This window comes from Strix aluco, chromosome 5 (assembly GCF_031877795.1).
Source record: "Strix aluco isolate bStrAlu1 chromosome 5, bStrAlu1.hap1, whole genome shotgun sequence".
Taxonomy (NCBI): Eukaryota; Metazoa; Chordata; class Aves; order Strigiformes; family Strigidae; genus Strix; species Strix aluco.
This window is the reverse complement of record NC_133935.1, coordinates 1,726,129-1,745,354: the sequence shown is the minus strand read 5'-3', so window position 1 is coordinate 1,745,354 and position 19,226 is coordinate 1,726,129. Positions and strand designations below refer to the sequence as shown.

General features: G+C 43.8%; 1 protein-coding gene across 3 annotated transcripts in view; it reads right to left on the bottom strand.

The window, feature by feature from the left end:
• PRR5 (proline rich 5) overlaps positions 1 to 19,226 on the bottom strand; it is a 93,475-nt gene that overhangs the window by 62,457 nt on the left and 11,792 nt on the right. For 2 of the 3 annotated variants that reach the window (XM_074825601.1, XM_074825602.1), the window contains one exon: positions 7,212 to 7,350. The gene's annotated coding sequence lies outside the window, so the exon portion shown is untranslated. Of the gene's footprint in view, positions 1 to 7,211; positions 7,351 to 14,339; positions 14,481 to 19,226 lie in introns of all 3 variants that reach the window. The other variant, XM_074825603.1, reaches the window with a different exon arrangement.

Sequence of the window (19,226 nt, the reverse complement as noted above, 5' to 3'; positions counted from 1 at the left end):
CCGCCTACCTTTTCTTTTTTTTTTTTTTTTTTTTTTTAATTTCAAACCCATCTGAGCAACACGCCAGGTTTCACCCTAATGATACCTGAAGGGCCGAAAACCTGAAGTGAAGAGGACATCCGGGAGGGCGGCCGGGCTGGGCGGGGCCTGTGTGTCCCCCTCAGCAGCGTGGGCTGAGCGCTGAGCGCTCCCACCGCTGTGTGCGTGGGGAGGAATCCCTGAAAACAGCCCTATAAACCCCAAAAACCCCAATAAACACTGCACCAAACCATTTGTGAAGGCATGCTCCCAGGCACATTGCTTTTAACCAGATTTTAAATTTTTGACAGACCCCCTCACAACTTGTTATGGCTTCCTTCGGGTGGGATGCACATGACCGCTGCCCAACCTGAGGAGATGCTGCCAAGGAGCCATTTTGTTACTGCCTGCCAGAGGCCATGGCCCGATCGCCCCGATGCCGGCGGCAGGGCAGGGCATGCCGCCATCGCAGTGCCCCGTGCTGGCCAGGCGCCTGCACTGGGCTCAGAATCCCAGAATCATCTCGGTTGGAAAAGACCTTGAAGATCATCCAGTCCAACCATTAACCTCACACTGTCTCCGGGGAGGCCACACAAAATGGCAGCCAGGGCGGCCCGCTGTGACCCCACTGCCTGACAGCTAGGCTGGCAGCCCCGTGACTGAAACTGCTTAACTCCCACAAACGTTTATAAATCAACCACTGTTCTGTCATGGAGAGTTTTTTTAATAGAAGATGTCCATCTTTTGGTTTTCCAGATAGCATGAAAAGGGTAGCAGCAGCAGGGCAAACGCAACAGGCAGGGCCCATCCCTGGTGCCCTGTTCCCTCAGACAGCTCGCAGGAGCAGTGGCGGGTCACCCCGTTTAGAGGGGGACAAAAATCCCTCTTTGGGGGAAGAGTCTTCCCGCAGGACACTCTCGTGTCCCTGGCAAGCAAACAGAACCTCCTTGCTTCACACTTCTGCTCTGTTCTCCACAGCCCGGCATCAAATGGGGGACAACCCAGCGTTATGTTTTTAAGCGCCGCTTTTCTCGTTCCTGCTCTTTTGAGCCACAGCCGCCACCACAAGCGGTGGTGGTGAGGTGGGTCAGAGCTACAAGGTGTTAGCAGCAGCTTCAAACCAGCCAGGGCATCTGGGAACTTCCAGGTGGCCGCAAGTGTTGAAGGATAAACTTTTAGAACAGTGTAGCAAAATTATGCTTAGATCAAGAAAGTTGTTCTTTGTATATATTAAAGCCAAAGGCATCCCTAAATCAGAACAGGTAGGTAACCACCTGTGAGCAAGGACATCACAGAGCAATGAGACCTTGAAGAGGATACAGTGCCAACTTGGCAAGCAAGCCCAAGGTTCATGTATCCTTCGCTGAATACCCTTATTAGAATACTAGAAAAATCACACCCACAGGTCAAGATGACCCTTACCCAGGCAAAGACCCTTCCCCTGAGCATGCACAGTAGTAGAAGCATTGTGTCAGCAGTATTTCAATTGTATGTAAATTACTAACCAATCATCGTAGAGAGGATGGACTTGGAAAATTACTAACTCTGCGAGTTGTCGGCTTTCTAAACTATTATTTGATTTGGAGAGTTTTCTTGCTTATGATTTTTGGTAACGCAGGGGCTCCCCCACCACGCTCCTGGTGCACACCTAAGGAGCAGCCATAGCACTGCGAGTCTTCCAGCTTTGCCATTCATCCGCTTTTCACCAGGACACACATCCATAAAGCTTTAGTCCCTGCCATGATATTTTGGTGCTTGCAAATTGTAGGGCACCAGTCAAAAGAGAGAAACATGCAACCTTTTTTTTTTTTCTTCTTTTCTTTTTTTTCCCTTAAGACTCAGAAAGGTCAGATCTGGAATTAATTTTGTCCTATGTAATGTTTTGGCTTGGTTTGTATTTATTTCAAGTGAGTTCACCCGTTTCTACTGCAGAAATAAAAGGTCATGAAACCAGTGAATTCTCTCTCCTAAAAGGGGTGAATCCCTTCTAGAGAGTCAATCACCAAAAGAAAAGAAAATGCAAAAATGTTTTGTCTGTGGGACTGTAATCACAGTTGAATGCCATTATAAAATGCACCGTGGCACTTTGGATGCCATTCGTTTCCATCAATTTTTAAGTCGTCTGTTCAGTTTGACTGATGAACACGGGGAAAAAAAAAAGTAAACCAAAACTTTAAACCTTTTTGGTAAAAAAAAAAAAAAAAAAAAAAGCCGCCATCTTCCTTTCTGCAATATTTGCCTATGCAGAGTAGGAACCAGCACAAAGATTTGGCTGGACGGGGAGGAGGACAGGGAAGGGAGAGTTGAATCACTTTATACATAAAATATATCTAAACCAACCCTGGCCCTCAGCTAATACTCTGCATGTTAAAAAGGAGATATGTGTGTCATGATGTTGGTTTTATTAGTCATCTCATTTAGAGATTGGCTCCAACAGAAACTTTTGGATCCAGATTTGAACACTCTGAGGAAGGAGAGTATCCAGAACTGAACTTTTGACTCAGACTGGCATAAAGATAAACAGGTTTTTTAATCCAGTTTTTTGGTTCATTGACTCCATTTGGGTTTCCTTAGTTTTACCACAAGAATTTAGTGTGTACATGAAACGTAAATGGACCTAAACTTATTGTACTGGAATAAACCAAAAATTTTCACTGTTCATTTACTGTAGTGTATTGCTTCCTACCTATGCTTTCAACAGAAAATCTTCTTGGTTCAAATGTTTTGAAGCTTTTTTTTTTTTTTTTTTTAAAGTCAAAAGGCTTTCCAACTCTACTGTTGGTAGCCTGTAGCATTAAAAAAAAAAAAAGTATAGAAGACTTGATTTTTAAAGACTGAATCCTTAATACTGCGTAACAATTATTCCCTATGAGAGGGCCAAACCCAAAGGCATCCAAAATTATTAGATACTTTGTTAAGTCCTAGTTAGGAGGTTTCATGAAAATATGACCAGGACCCACTTGCATTTAGCTACATACTTTTGCTAGTACTTTATCAAGAAATGCTATCTAGTCTTCAACATCAGGTGCTGAAACAGTCCCATTTCAGTTCAAAAGCAGAACACAAGTTATAAAGAAGTAAAAAATAATCAATTTTCAAGCCCACATCATGATTTTTTTGTGCCTGGTATATGATTTTTTTAAGGCCTTATTTCGGTAATGCTCATTATTTAACTTTTGGAAGATAATTCAAACCTCAGTGAGGTGACTCCTCCTCCTTTGCTCAGCTCTATGAGAGTTGTTCACATTTGTGTAAAGTTGGGGAAAAGAGAGGAATGAAAGATACTATTTTCACCTTCCTTTATTTATAGCAAAATTAAATGTAATAAATGTAAGACTTCAGCTGTTATATAGTTGATAGTTATTTTACGTACAGATAGGCAGACCAATAGACAGAATACTTATACTTTGATCTACACTTTACTACTGCCTGTATTTTACTGAGATGGTAAATAAGAAATGGAAGAAAACTGGGAATAACATTTTAAAGAATTCCTACTTTTTGACTAAATTCTCCATAAGAGCTGTAAAGAGAGACAAGACATGACCGCAGTGACAGCAGCTTAGTAACCTGCGAGGTCAGAACTGCAAGGTGCTATTAAGACACTCTTGTGATAAAGTTCAGGTCCCTCTAGCTCGGCCTTCCATTTTTTAGGCTCATTCAGCACTAGCTGCTAGGAAATGAGGTGACAGACATCAGGAGTGGGGTATGTACTTCTCACAAGTAGAGACATACAGGAAAATCCAGACCTCATTCTGGAGTTGGCGAAAACTGGGCACATCCAGGGTGCGCTTCATCGCATCCTACAAAGGGTATTTAAGCCTGGTCAGGAAAGTCCTGCTGGGGACGTGCCTGTTCTCTCCACAGACTATAAAGAGAACATAATGCGAGTAGTTCGGATATGGATATGATATTCCAAGCCAAAATACTTAAAATTAGATGAGATGAATGTCATCCTCAGTCTCTTACTGCCTGACTGATCATGACACAAGTGTAAATAATCTGGCATCCAATTAATGAATGTTTTACTTCCTCAAGTACATGCTCTGACCCTAGATGAGGAGGCCTTTGGGAGATGTCTTCAACTTACAAGCTCAGTTGGTATTTCAAGTAGGGAGATACTAAATTAGGAGTATTTCTAGGAGAGTCTGCATTGTGGGATTGAGAGAAAAGGGCAAAGTTTGCAGCCTTCGTGGAACAGCCTCAACAGAAAGGCAAATGGGATTTGCTGGTTAAGAGCATCTTCTGTCTACGGAATCAGCTGAAATTTTAGGGAATAGCTGAACTAAGAGTGACACCTGCTCCAGCAGTGGACAAGGAGAATTGAACAATAAATAAAAATACTGTCAGCTTCTCCTCTTTGTATTGCAGGAGGAGAAAAAAGGGAGCAAACCAAGAGTTCAAACTTTACCAGGAACTTCTCATAATACTAATTTTGAAAAGATTGAGTGCTTATCAGCTGTGACACAGCAAATATCGCTGATGTCCTTTGTTACCTCAACACTCTCCTACTGTCTCCTTGTGAGCACAGCAAACACATTACTTTGCTGTTTCTGATTAGGTCCTGGCCATGCCAAGGCTTCTGCATGTGCTGGATTTGAAACCTGTGACATTTCCATGGAGTAATATGGGACTCAACACATCCAGAATGTAAAACCTACATACAACTGTTTGGCAAAGGCCACGGCCCACAGATGTAAACTAACGGGGACCTGAAACCTTCCATACGTGTTTTCTGTGGTCCCTGTTACAGTAGGACCAGACTCCTAAAACCTTTAAATTATATCATACCACAAGGAAGAGCAAATAATAAATGTAACTGTGAAAATATGCACACTGTTGGAATATAAAATTCGAATACAATGCTGCACTTAAATCCATAAGCATCACTTAAAATCTATTATATTGCCAGTAAGTGAGAAGCTATGACTTTTGCAATGAAAAAACCCCAAGTGGTTATAAAACGCTGGGTTGGCAGCAGGCAGGCAGTGTTTTTTCGTAGGCATTGGTATTTCCAGCCAACAAACACTCTGTCAGGGTGGTGCTAAATTGCTCAAGACATAATAACGTCTCCTTGTGTGGTGGGAACTCTGATCTGACTGCCCATCATAGTAAGGTCACGGATTACACAGTAATCTATAAACAGTTTACAGTGGGATAGTTTGCAAATGCTCTGCTAGAAACCGAAGGCATGCACATGTCTCTTCGTTTACTCTGAGGGGCAGTTATTTAGAATACCAAGAATAAAAAGTTTAACAATGAACAAAAAGATGGAGTGATCACAGTGAGCTTTTCAAAATATTTCAGTGAAGCATTACAGCAGCTTTTAATTCTGCTGGCAATGGCTGAATCCTCCTAGCAGCTGTATTTGGAGCTGCTGCTGACAGAACTCATGTTTGGTAACAGATTAGTTGGTAGGCTGCTAACTTAGTTAACAGCAGACGTGAGTATTTGTTTTAGAAAAGGTTGTAAACTTCAGGAGCAGAAATCTTCTGGGTATGCTTGAAATAACATGGGCAGAGGTAGCAGGGATCTCCCGACTGAGTTATACCCAGATTCTTCCCTCAGCTTTTCCAGAGGAATCACTTAGAAGGAGAAGAGCGGTGCCTCTACCCATACTCTTCACGACCTGGGACTATCAGGTTCCCGTTGTACAACACACAGCTGTCAAATACCCCTCTCGCTACCGGTGCTGCTAACGCACTTCTCAGGGAACGCAGGCTGGCAGTAGGTAACAACACCCCGGAAATCCTTGGGGGGACAAAAGTGCAGCGCAAATAAAAGTGATTTCTCTCCCTTTTAAACATCTGTGTCGAGTTTAAAGACTGAGCTAAACTCTGCTGTAGGTCACAGCCTTGCACTGGATTACAGCGCAAGGCCTCGGTGGGAGCTGAAGATTATAAGGGACCATTTACCCCTGCAGCCTGAGATGAGACCAAGAAGCCACCGTAGCAAAATCCAGCTACCACTGCAACGAGGTAGCACGGAATAGGCATTCCCATCATTTCCCACCTGACACTAATTGGGAATAAAGCATGCAGTACCGCCAAGTAAATCACAACAGAAGTTTTCAAGGCCGAACCCTTTAGAAAAGGCCTCTTTGCTCAAAACACAGAAAAAAAAGTTGAGGCCATGGCAGAGGTTAGATTCTGCAGCTTAGTGATAAAGTAAATAAATCTTTAAGAGAAAATAAGTCTCTTAATATATTTAGAAAGAAAATTCTTTTGGAGCAGGAAACTGGCAATTGTTTTCTGAGAAAATTTCTAAGTTGCTTTGAAGAAATAAGAGCTACTACATGCGATGACAAAGCTAAAAGAAAAACAGAACACCACCAAAGACAGATTAAGCACATTTACTTTCCTTTCACATAAAAGCACACACACACACACCCCCACACACTCTACTTTAATGACTAGCATTTACTGAAAGTGATTTCAAGAAATCTTTAAAAATTTCCTCCTTCCTAAAAACACTGAATCTCAAACGCGGACCCAATTCTAGCAAAGAATATTAAGGAACTCGGGAGGGTTGTGCCAAGCACCTCTGCAGAAATAGCTGCAGCTGTGTAAGATATTACTACCGCTCAGCTGTTCGGTGCCACTTCTTGCCACACCCACATATACATCAATCATATATAGGTCATTTGAGAATTCCTCCTCTGCTTCAGTGCACCAGCAGCCGGGGCGGCTTAATCTGTTTCTGCAACGGCTGTCTGACTCTGATCTTGGTGAAGAGTATCTGAACGCTCTCATTCAGCTCCAGGTCGTCGCGATGGGTAACACCCGGGCTTTTGCATCACCCATTCTGGCTCTCTACTTCAGGGCTTTTTTCCCCAAGGACATAAAGTTATTTAGAGGCTTCTCTCAGAGAGCAGAATTTCAAGCAATTTTCTATATTGCTTGCTCACAACCCTGATTCAGCTGTAAATAGATTCACAGCTGAAAGTTCATGCATACCATTTTTTAAGCTGCGCTAAAGCTACAGGGATATAGACTGACACGAGCTGATGTTAAAAATCCTGAAGTACTGCATTGTTACTCAGATATTTTTCTATGGCAGAAAATACAGCGGGTTCTGTGGGAAATTTTGGAAGAGACGTTAACCCTAGTGAGTCCAACAAAATGAACTCTCCAGGTGTCTGAAAATGGAAACATTTTCCAGTTGCAAATAGCGTTGAAGAAACATGTGCTTACCTGCTAAAGGGAGAAGAAAACAGGACTGAATAGCAAATAGGGAAGACTCCACAGCAGGTTTCCGAGAGTCACATGAAAATTCTTGACAGGCGACACAATTTGGTTGGAAAAAAGTCAGCCCCTTGCAAAAAAGGCAGCTCTGCAACAGAAGATGAACAAAAAGTAGTATTGCAAATACTTTTATTCTACAAATTGTTTCTCAAGAGTCTACTAATATGCCCACACATGACACATACAGAAGTAAAGTAAGTGCAATAATCAGTGCTGTTCCACCTCATCACTGACAGAGCTAAACACTTCTTGCACTCTTCCCTTTTCTGTTTTATTTTGAGGGGAGTGACTCGTTGACACCAACACCAGGAGTTACACTTAGCACTAAAGAGGACAAGAGAGTTTCCGTGAGCACACACAGTGCAAGTAGTTCTGGGTTCCAGAACTAAGGAGGTGACAGAAAAAGGTTTGAAATGTGCTGCATGATCTGCAGTGGTCACCCTTGGAGAGCAGCTGCTCTATAAGGCCCAGAACAGTCTTAAATGCATCATTTAGAAATAGCATAAATGCATTCTTTAGGGCTTCAAATGACAGTTGTAGTGTCACCGCCTGGGTCTCGAAGTGCCCAAGATGACTGTTAACACAATAAAAAACACCAGAGTGGGTATCTTGGTGCAGCACAGAATTTGTGATTACGTAACTTACAATACAAACATGTTCATAATTTAAAGCTTTTTTTTTAAAAAAAAAATCACTGGTCAATATAAAACACAATTATAAAAAAATTTCTATACACATATACACAGAGTGCAGTATTCACACACATTGTCATTCTGAGCAGGGCTCTTCATGCCTTGCACTTTGCCTAGAGTAGTACCAGCTCTAACACACTGCTAAATCTAACTAGGAATATATAGATGTCCTTTTTGGCTCCGTTTATCCTCCGTACAAACCCCTCTTGCTTTTGTTTTGTTGTATTTCAGATCCACTTTGCAATGATGTAAATAACTGCATGTGTTTAAAAATATATATTGTAAGGTTAATCTTTCCTGTGTTTGAGAGAAGTAAGTAATCCCCTTATACTCCCACCTTTTGTCTGCTCTATGGGTGTGAGCTTCATTCTGTTACCACTTATTCTAGTCAAAATCAGAGGTGTTAGTTTAAATAAGGGTGTTGTGCAAAGTCCGTGCATTTTGACTGCAATGCGTTAAGGAGCTCAGATGACAGCCTGCAGAATGGGAGAAACTATCTGCAGCTTGTGGGCTACAGAGCCACGAACTGGTATTTTTGAGTACTGGGTGGGGGCAAGGTAGGGAAAGCAACTTTTTCAGCAACACACGTGCAGCTGGGAGACGACACGTGAACAAATCTGCAGCGAGGGACGTGTAGCAAAAGCACAAGATACGAGCATAGCACACTGGGTACAAAGATGCTGTGCCAACAAAAACCCCCCTGGACACAGCGAGGTGTTGGACTCGTATCCAAAAAACTACTCCAAGCAAAGCAAGCTGTATGGGAGTAGAGCCTTCTTGATGCAGCTGGGTTTGTATGAGGAGCATCTGCCAAAACTGCTAGAGCGGTCAGGACCTTGAGGGCTTCCAAAAGCTGTGACCAACTGATCGCAGCTGGAAGTGGATACTATTAAAGTACGTACCTAAAATAATAGGTCTTGAATTTTGGCTTTTTTCTCCTCTCTGCTTAGAAGGCAAATTGAGGAAGATTCTTAATCTTCTAATTTAAAGTATAGGAGAAATCCCACTGATTATGGACAAAAAGTGCAATAACAACTATTTGGTTCTCAAAAGATGAGATGCTCATGGGTATGAAAATAGTGTTTTGCTTGGAGATCCTGCTTTGACATTTCTATGCTAGCAGATAAAAAAAAAATCCTCCATTTTGCTTATAACCTGTGATAATTTGATTAACCAGGATAATAAACCAACATCACAGTGCTATTCTTCAGGATTTGAGGGGGTTATTTCAGAATAAAATTCCGCTGCCTTTTTCATTTAAATCAACCTAACTTCGATGATCAAAGCTCAGCAATTCTGTCAATACATGCATGAAGTATACCTTTTCTTTTTTTTTTTTTAACTTTCTGAATTACATTTATCTTGCTTTCATCTAATATCCTCTATGAAACTATTTATAGTTCAGGGGAAAGGGAAAAAGAGAATGCCTGAAAAAAGCCAACCCCTGATGCTGTTGTACAGAAGTTCCAGGAGTCTGTAATTAAGCATATTCCTCACACCAGCTGAGCAATCAGTGTGTTATTTTGGCAGGTAAAGCAAATCAAGAATTCATACAGCCTTTTGTTATCAAGTTTTGATACCACGCCTTAAAGCAGGCATTTCCCAGGGGCAGAATTTCAGAACTGCTTTACAGTTTTCTCAGGGGCATACTACCTCCCCATCCCTCCACCTCGCTACGGGGAAAGCGGCAATACAAGTCTCTGAGGAGAATCACTGTGAAAGGCCTAAAATACTTTTGCAGATGTACCCATCGCATTGTAGCTTTAGAGACCTCCTGACCAGCATGGAAAGAAACACACTCCAGAGGTTTTTAGACCCCCAAAGCTGCCACAAATCCAGATTCAGCTCAAACTGCTCTGGGCCGCAGGGCAGTGTGATTTCCAGGTATATTCTGTGTGTGAGGCTCAGGAGGAAAAGCTAGTGATGCAGCTCAAAAAGCAGTTATTTTGGAATTTGTTCAAATCCAAAATGCTACTTCTGGCAGAGAGGTTAGTTGTCCAAATGCTAGAAAATATTCAAAAATATCGGGTAGACCACAGGATCATGCATCACAGGTGCATTATACATAATACATTAATATAACTGCCCTCCTTTTCTAAGTGACCGTACTTTAAAATTATTTGTGAGTGCGGGTGAAATTCATTTGTCAGACAGCATGAACTTGCTCAGTGAAGGGAGCGGCAGTTCCTTCTCAGGACTGACAACAAGAGCTGCTATAAATCAGTATTTCAGTGGAGCTGACGCAGTTGCCCCACTTACACCTACGGCTCAGCCAGCTACGGCCAGAGAAATCAGTCACACGGACTCTAATTTCGGGTATGACTGCGTATGTCTTTCAGCCCAGCCGTGAGCGGCCGGCAAATCAGCTCTATCATTTCAGTGACTGCAGTCTACAAAGGTGCAAGCCAAGAATCAACACACTGGCTGGAAATGGTGATTGCAATTAAACTACAATCAGCCTGGCAGGCTGACGTGATCAAGGCCTGCTGTGTGAAAACCCACAGCAGCACCGTTACGGACCGTTTTCCACCAGAAGATTTTAATTTGGGGCTGCGATGACCAGGAAGCATATCGATGGCTGGGAACTGCAAAGGCTTGGTCACTATTTTCAGAGTTTTGCAAGCTCGGCTCAATCAGCCAGAAGCGTGGAAAAAAGTGCATAGGAAGAATGAAGTGAAAAGACATCAATGTAAAATGTACCATCTGTACTCTTGGCTTCATTCCTCGAGTTGCATCGTGTAGATTTTCCTGTGGGCTAGCTAAGCCTTATTTCAGTCTATGAAGCAAGTGGCCTTCTGCGCTCTCGGCCTTCCCCTCCTCGGCCATTTAACAAGCCAGTCTACAACTGGTCCCAACAAGCAAGACCGTGGGGTTCAGCCTATGCTCTACCCAGCTTCGCAAACACCTGGTTCACTCTTTCAGACCTGTGAAAGATTTGTAGGTATAAAATATTTTTCTTTTTTTTTTTTTTTTTTTTTTTCCCCAGAGATAAAAGATGTCGGTATGTCTTCTGGGCTTTACTTCTCCAATCTTTCTCCTTTAAAAAAATATTCCACTTCAATGGAATTAAAGCTCATACTATAAATTCAAATTATAACTAAAGGATGCATTCTGATGAATTCTGGCTACAGAAACAGATAGGAAAGCCCCTATTGACTTTCCCTGGGGCAACATTGTACCTCAAACAAATAAGAAGATTGTTTTTAATGCTGACTTCTCACAGCTGAATTTTTTTTGCTGACAGTCTGTATCTGTTGTATGTATTGCTGAGTTTCTTTTCTGCTCCAACACTGACACTTAATCTCTTTTTCCATCTCTGAGGACATCAACTTATGAAGATAGAAACCTAAAGGCGGTAATTTATCCCAAAAATCTTTGGTGTTACTCTTAAAAGAAGTCAGATGAAAAAGTTATAGAAAGCTCTGCATTAAAAAGTGTCAAATTCAACTCTATGGAGACAAAGAAAAAGAACATACAAAGACCAAAAATGAAACTAAGGGGCTAATTACAGGATCAGCTTAGTCTGAAGGCCCCCAAAGATCTCCCCCTCTCATCTCAGATTATGACTTTCTCCACACTCAAAACTCCTACTTAAAACCTCTGCCCACACTCAAAACTCCAATAATTCATATTTAAACCCTCTCTCATTCTCCATTTCCCACAGACCAAACCTTAAACATAAGGACTAACGGATGGCAGGGACAAGCGGCGCGCAGATAACCGCCAGCGTGCGTGCCCAGCCACCGGTGGCGATGCTCCGTTTTGCAGAGAGCACCTTGTGAACTGGATTTCACAGCACCCCAAGTTTAATTCATATTCAGCTACGTGAAAACACCTCCCAAGCAAAGCTTGCAAATGCAACTGCATCACTGCCAGCATCTTCACACCGCAAGCAGGCTGTGAATTTAATTGTGGAGGTAGAACAGTAACACATTTTTCAAGGGGTGACTACAACTTAACAGACAAAACAAAAATCCTGACAGCAGCGCCCCTCAAATTCATAAATGTCTTTATAGATCGAGATTTTTACATCCTTCTGCACTGCCCTGGCTCTGCTTTAATGAAAATGATAGAAAAATATTCAACATTTTCAGCAGGAAAAGACTGGAAAATCCTATTCATAACGTGCATCATTTTAAGCTAAATTCATATTTGATGTATTAGTGCCTTGGTTTTACAGGCTGCCCATTTGCAGGTCTCACTTGAAAGTCAACATCCCACAGTAATTTCAGTAAAACATTAAAGCTTCAGGTAGCTCCAGGAGAAGAGTTTTTGGGTGGGTGAACTGGACACTAAAAATTCCCTTTGAACTTTCCACGGGCCGTTTCAGGATGAAACAGAAAGGTGTCTCCTTTGCTTCCATTAAAGCACTCAAACTCATGAATTTTTGAAGCAGCATTTGAAGGGTTTTACTGGGAAAGGGTGCAGTGAGTGTAAACGAGGGCATTTTGGAAGAATTTCACTTGAGCACCTGCTGCGTTTCCTTTGCTGGCTCAGTCACTTTAGGCAATCTCACGGACAGGGACTGTCAGCTCCGACACCCCTGTAGTTGAAAACCAAGCAAGTCCAGGCAGGATATTTTTTTTTTTTTTTTTTTTTGCACAGCAGCCTGGCACAATCTCTACAGCAACATTTCTCAAAAAAAGAGGCATTCTCCTTCAGCTGCCTTTGCCTTTCACTAAAATGCCAACATGTCTTATTGGCCTCCTTCCTCCTTCCCAAGAACTGCAGGAGATGGAAAACCAAAAAGGGAACCTTTCAATTTGTCTTCCTATTTATAAGCAATCGCTGCGCGGTGGGAAGGTGCTGCCCACAGGCATCCAAACCCCGGCCCCTCTCCCAGCCCAGCGCTCAGCCTCTCTCTGCAGGGGTGCCAGATCACATTTAAGGCAGCTGCTTCTGAAGCCAAGGTGAAAAACATCCGCCGTGAACAGGAGCTTCCTATTAAGAACAGCAGCAACCCTCTACGGAGAGATTAAAAGACCGATGGATCCCGGGCAACTGAGACTCTTAACCAGCTCAGGGAAACATATCTCAGCCTTCTCAGCCGACCCTTCGCTCCCTGGCACGGCCAGCGAGAAGCAAGCTTTGAAAGAAGCAACAGGAGAGGGGGAGAGAGGCACCGGACAGCAAAGCAGAGCCAGAAGCGACTTCCCATGCAGCGAGAATTTAAAGTCTGCATGGCAAAAAGAATGACAAGGTCACAGCCCACAAACACCCTTGGCAACTTTATCTGTCTCATTTCACAAATCCGTAGACTTTGCTGGACGTGCTCTAAGGGCCACCAACACCAACACGGACTTCTCCGCTCAAACCACCAAGCTCAGCACCTTTCAGGCACACACCAGAGCAAAAGCCACTCGCGCTTCTCTATTTTTAGAGCAAAGCTGGGGTTACTTATGGCCACAGTAGGGATAACCAAGCCTAATGATGCCAGCATTGCCTCCAGATTAGAGACATATGCATGACCTGTAGCAGAGTGTTACAAGAGATGCTCACAAGTCCCTGGCTGCAAAAGAAAATTTTGCTTGGGTGGCATGGATTAGGAAAAAGGAATGTGAAACTTCATAATTCTCAGTTTCCAGGATCACATGACTGCTGAGGGGGGAAAAAAAAAAAAAACAACAACAACAGATAGTCTGATCCTTACACAGGTAGTTCTCTACAGTCATACACCCTGAAAGCAGAATTAATTGCCAGTTGCACTGAATAATGTGAAGGAAGAGAGGGAAAAAAAGAAAAACCAAAAGAACAATAAGTAGGCAGTTCATCCTAGGGTCACTACAGATGGTTTCCGAGATGGTGAAGAGAAATTTAAGAAACGACACTACCACCCCTTCTGCCCCTTCCCCTGCTCTACCAAAGCAAAGCTGGCAGAGGGGGCGTGTTACACTCTGCTTTTGTGCAAAATCCAGTGGTGTCAGCTCCACTGCCAGGGAAGGTGAGGTGCCGGGGAAGCTGCCAGATGCAATACTGAGATAACTTTCTGCTCCACCAGCCCTGCAGATTTTGAAGAAAGGTAGCAAATAGCTGGAGGCAGCGACTTCTTATATTTCCTCTGACGTTTCTACTACACTCTCAGACTCAGCTTCTGACTATGCATGAGACGGCAGCTGCTTAGTCAAAAGCTTCCCAAGGAAACGCAGTAACATGAGAACACAGCTCCCCAGCCTGCATCTGCTGCCGTTCTCAAAGCGGGTACTGCTGCCTGAACCCCTGCAGAATAAAAGGGGGAAAGGATATGAAAGAAGTTTTGGGCTCCTCTCTAGTGAGGATGACGTGCCTGGACAGCAGAGGATAAACTACTGTTGGGAGAAGACGGCCCCGGTCTCTAATCTCTCCGTTGCCAGAGTTTGGGGGATGTGGATGTTGGGCTTGGACTTACCCAGAAGCTGGCAAGTTCATGTGGCTCCATCGATCCTCCACCACTGAACCAGCCCGAGGCGAGATAAACTGTGCAGCAGCGTCAGGACTCGGTATGCCAGAGGCAGTGCATAGAGAAGGGTTTATGCAGGAAATAAACTGACTTCAAAAAAAAGGATGTGAATAGAAGCAGCAGCAATTACAGAACTATCACAAAAAGCACCTGGATTCAACTCAGCTGTGTTTTTGGGCTCCTGCCATCAATAAAGTCCTACAGTGCAAATACTGGGGATGTAAAAACTGTCGTCCCATCAGCACCTCTCTAAACAGTTATGAGAGACACCCTGAGCCTCTAAACATCATTCAATTTCTCAGTGATGACTCGAGTGCAGAGCTATTCTTGGGGATTAACAACGGCCCGAATGGTCCTTCAGGCTCAGGAAGGGACACTTGTCAGTGACCAAGCTCTGGAAAATCTCTATGATCATTCGGAACACCAGGAGAGGAAAACAGAACACAGTGCTGCGCTCGGTTTTTTTATACTGGGTACACAAGGTATTTTTCTATCGATGTCAACAGATACTGGATCAGGACCCAGGTGGTTGTGAGACCACCCTGAGGAGCCTGCGGCTCTTGGAGAGGAGAGGTGGGCTCCACACACCTCGCACGGGGGAACCCATTTTTTTTTTGCTTTTGAGTACTGAGATACCTTGAAGTCCACATTTGCCTGTCTTCCATGTTTTCCACAGCAGTTGATGCAAAATATATATTCTTAATAAATAAAAGGAGGGCATCTTCCACATACCCCTGGAGCTGGGACTGCCAGAAACCATGCAGCCCCAGGTAGCAGATGGAGGTCCTGAGCTAACGAAGCATTTAAGCACATCCTTAACTAATTTTAAGCACAGAAGTAGTCCCGCTTTAGCTCTGACTGGCCATTCCCCTTTGCTTCTAGATAACTTTCTAATGTTCCAGACTGCTGCATTCAGAGGTACGGGATTTGATCCAGAAAAAGCACATGTACTGAAATTCTGTTTGGCTCCCAAATTCTGGGGAAATCTTTGGTGGAGAGAAGGGAGAAGTGAGAGAAGAAGGAAGAGGATATTGAAGGTTTTTGAGCAGCTAGAGTCTCTGCCTCTGAGTACGGTTTATTCTGACCAGGCTATTTACTCCCAGATTAATCTTCAGTGGTTTGTGTTCATGGTGCAAGTCATTTGGCTGTCTGTGCTGGGTGGGGAGACAGCAACCTGTCAGTGGTGGAGCAGCTGCGTGCGTCCAGGTGGACAGATGGCGAGGATGCAGCTCAAGTCTCTCCTCCCTTTATTTCCCTCCTATAATTTTCCTTCCTTCCCCCCCCCCTCCAATTCTTTCGGTGAGGGGAGGGAGAGATACTTGGACCTCAACATGCTTGAAGAGCAAATTAAATTCGCCTTCTAATTACTTCCTGAGCCTCTGTACCAGCAATCTGTCCTCACCCCAGACAGATGGCAACTGCTGCTGCACAGCTGGTCTGGCACCCGCAAAGTCGGCGGGTGAATGGCAGGCAGGTGTGATGCTGGTTTGTCTCACCAGCTGCAAGGAAATCAAGGAAGAAAACCCAGCCTATCGGCTGAAGAGAGTGCAATTTGGAAGCTGTTCCTGCAGGACGCCTGGCGATTTAATCAGAGAAAAATCTAATATATATTTGTCCGTTGAGATCATTCCAGTTGACACTGGGCATTTAGCGGAGGACCGAAGGAGGCTGTAGCACTGCTGCTGGCTCTAGGTATCACAGAATCATCTGGGTTGGAAAAGCCCTTGAAGCTCCTCCAGTCCAACCATGAACCTCACCCTGACCATTCCCAACTCCACCAGATCCCTCAGCGCTGGGTCAACCCGACTCTTCAACCCCTCCAGGGATGGGGACTCCCCCCCTGCCCTGGGCAGCCCATTCCAACGCCCAACAACCCCTTCTGCAAAGAAATACTTCCTAAGAGCCAGTCTGGTATCTTCTCACTCCAAGGAGTTCCTACCAGACCTCTTATTTTTTACTAACTTAGAATATGTATATGTGTATATATATGTGTGTGTGTGTATATACACATTTTAAGTGTCTATTTCCATGTACTTACATAAAGTGGAATACAATGGTTCTGCTAATAAGTACAGTCATGATCAAGTAACACCTGCACCAGCAGCAATATGACTAAGAGCCTCCCTTTGGTTATTCTACAGCCAGAATACAACGTCACTTTATCAACCACCACGACAGTGCTTTGTCCCAGCCCGCCGCTGTTGTGAGCATACAGACATGAAAGCCTCAAGACCATCTTGAGGGCTAAACTGGTATCAGCTTAACCAAAAGGAAACATCCTGACTACAAAAAGAAGGAGGAAAAAAGGAACCCTGATTCATCAGTAAAAGAAAAACCTAGAACTTCTTCCCCATTCTCCTCCACTTGGTAAAAGCAACAAGTTATCCTGGACCACCCAACTAGTACGCAACTTGGCTAAAGTTCTACACAACTTTAAACTTTTTAAAATAAGACCCTTTTTAGTCTGGGTGGTGGTGTCTTTTTCTTTCCCATTTTAATTTGCCAGGTTGTCCTGAGAGACTTGCACTGTCATGTCTTCACTCCTACCAAAATTTCCATGGCTGTTGAGATTTTTGCTCATGAAGAGATGGATGGGTTTGTTTCCAAAGGAAGAGTTACCACCTGCTGAGAGACCACGGGCAGCCTGCTGCCTGCACAGCACCCCGTGAGCTCTGGGAGCGTGTTCCCAGACACGTGGACAAAAAACCCACTCATAAAGCCCCGAGTGTTCGCCTCTCCCCAGGCAGAGGAGAGGAAAAGAGCTGCTGGAAAAACAATACCAGGCAATGTAAAGGTGAACATTTTGCAAACTAACATGTTGTCCAGGCTCACAGAAACACTCTAGTTCTGCCAAAACATGACTGCTGCCCTAGTGTTAAGTGGATTTATTTAAACCAGTCTAAGCTTCTGCTTAGATGCTGTCACACTGTGCAAACAGATCCCTTTGCAGACGCAAGCGGGAGGATTAAAGCAGTCATGGATCCAGGGATCCCTCCTGCCTGGGGCAGATGAGGAGCAGCCACACCAGCACTAAGAGAAGCCATTCTATTTTGAAGTTAAACCTGAGCTTTCTGATGTTGCCTGAAGTGGGTTAGGGAGGTCTCACGCAGTCTAAGCAGACACATGCAAGACTTAACTGCTGGCAGAGGGGCAGAATGAAAGAGCTGGGGCAAAGGATGCCTCTCCATGTTCTAACCAGCAGCAGCAGCTTGTAGAGCGGGTGGCAGCACAGCATCTTTGCTGCGCTTTATCTGAGTCATTCAGCAAAAGCCTCAATGTAATTTTCTGGTGGTGCAAGGAAAACACAAACCTACGAACTTTTTTAACACTATTTCTGCAACCCTTTTGTAAGTGGGTAACAACCCTACGCAAGTAGGAGGCATTTAAAATCTGAACAAAACTGCTTCTTCAACAAAAGATGATAGGGTCGGAGAATTTTCAAGCTTCCATGAAAACAAATGCAACACTGGAGTATCACAAGTAGTTGAAGGGCAACACGATTTAGATTTCAGATCCCAACCCAACCGGAAGATCTTGCTACACATGAAACCAAATTTGGGGAAATCTTATGAAAACTCTGCATTACAACAGCAAAATTTAAGTGATAACCAAAGAGAAGGAAGAATGTGGATATTAAGGCACATTGTAGAGTTTATCAAAACCATGCTGGCAGGCACTAGTGGCTGTTAAGTGCTTTGAGGATGAAGTTACCTGCAGTCTTGTTTGTCACTGTTCTGCATTATACAGAGACACAATCATCTGTGTAGGGTTTATAATGAAGGGAGAGACAGAGCCTTTTGCCAGGGCCATAGTATTTACACTGGAGCATCAATTATTCCACTCACACAACAAAAAAAAAACAAAAAAAAAATTGCAAAAAAAATGTGAATCAGAAGAATCCTGAAGAGCAATGGCCAGCTTTGGTAGTGCTTCCCTTCACTGAGTAAGAAAGAGGCACATAAAATGAGGAAGAACCACAAGCTGAGGTGTGTGGGCAGGCGGGGGACTCTGAACCTATCCTGAGCCAGTGCCTCTAACCCTTCCCAGAAGTTATCGCTCAATCTCTGCTGGATTAGCGGCGAGAGCACCGCTCCTCCACGCCAGGTCGGAGAACAATGCTGGAAAGCTGCCAAGGGTTCAGACGCAAAGAGAACGAAGAGGGGGAAACCCCAAAGAACACAAACCCCAAATCTGAAAGCTGCTCGAGAGACTGCACAAGCCTGAGCACAGTTTCTCAGAGTTTTTACTTGGGGAAAGCGCTCTCTGAGCTTAAATGGCAACTGCACCTCAATAAAAATTAACTACAAGTTGGACAATTTTTCCTCCCAAGTTTTATCAAGCAGGCTCCCAAGCACCCACAAAACAGCGTAAAAGTAGTTGTATTTAAAGATTTTGAACTATTATTTGCTGGGGTGTTTTGCATTATTCTCAAACTATGGCGCCTCGGTCATAGACTCACAGACCAATATCTGACTGAGGTAGGTGCTGTGGGAAGGCAGCACAAAAAAAGGTAATTAAGCATAAGCAAAACCAGAAGCGTATGTTCTCTCAGGATATGTTCTAGGCACAATCATTCATGGGTAACTAAAGAGTAGCGAAAGCGTTTCAACATAATCTCATAGCAGCAAACCAGACGACTCAAAAAATTTCTCCCTATTTCCCTTCATTTTCAAACAACGAGGGAGAAAAAGGCTTTTACAAGACGCCACAAAAGGCTGGCAGACTCCATTTGTTTCACACAGAGTTGGTATCCGACTCTGAATACTGAAGACCTCACCAACACAGCTACAATGCAGCGGTCCCCAAGGAAAGATGGTCTGAGTCGTTGCTGCTCCG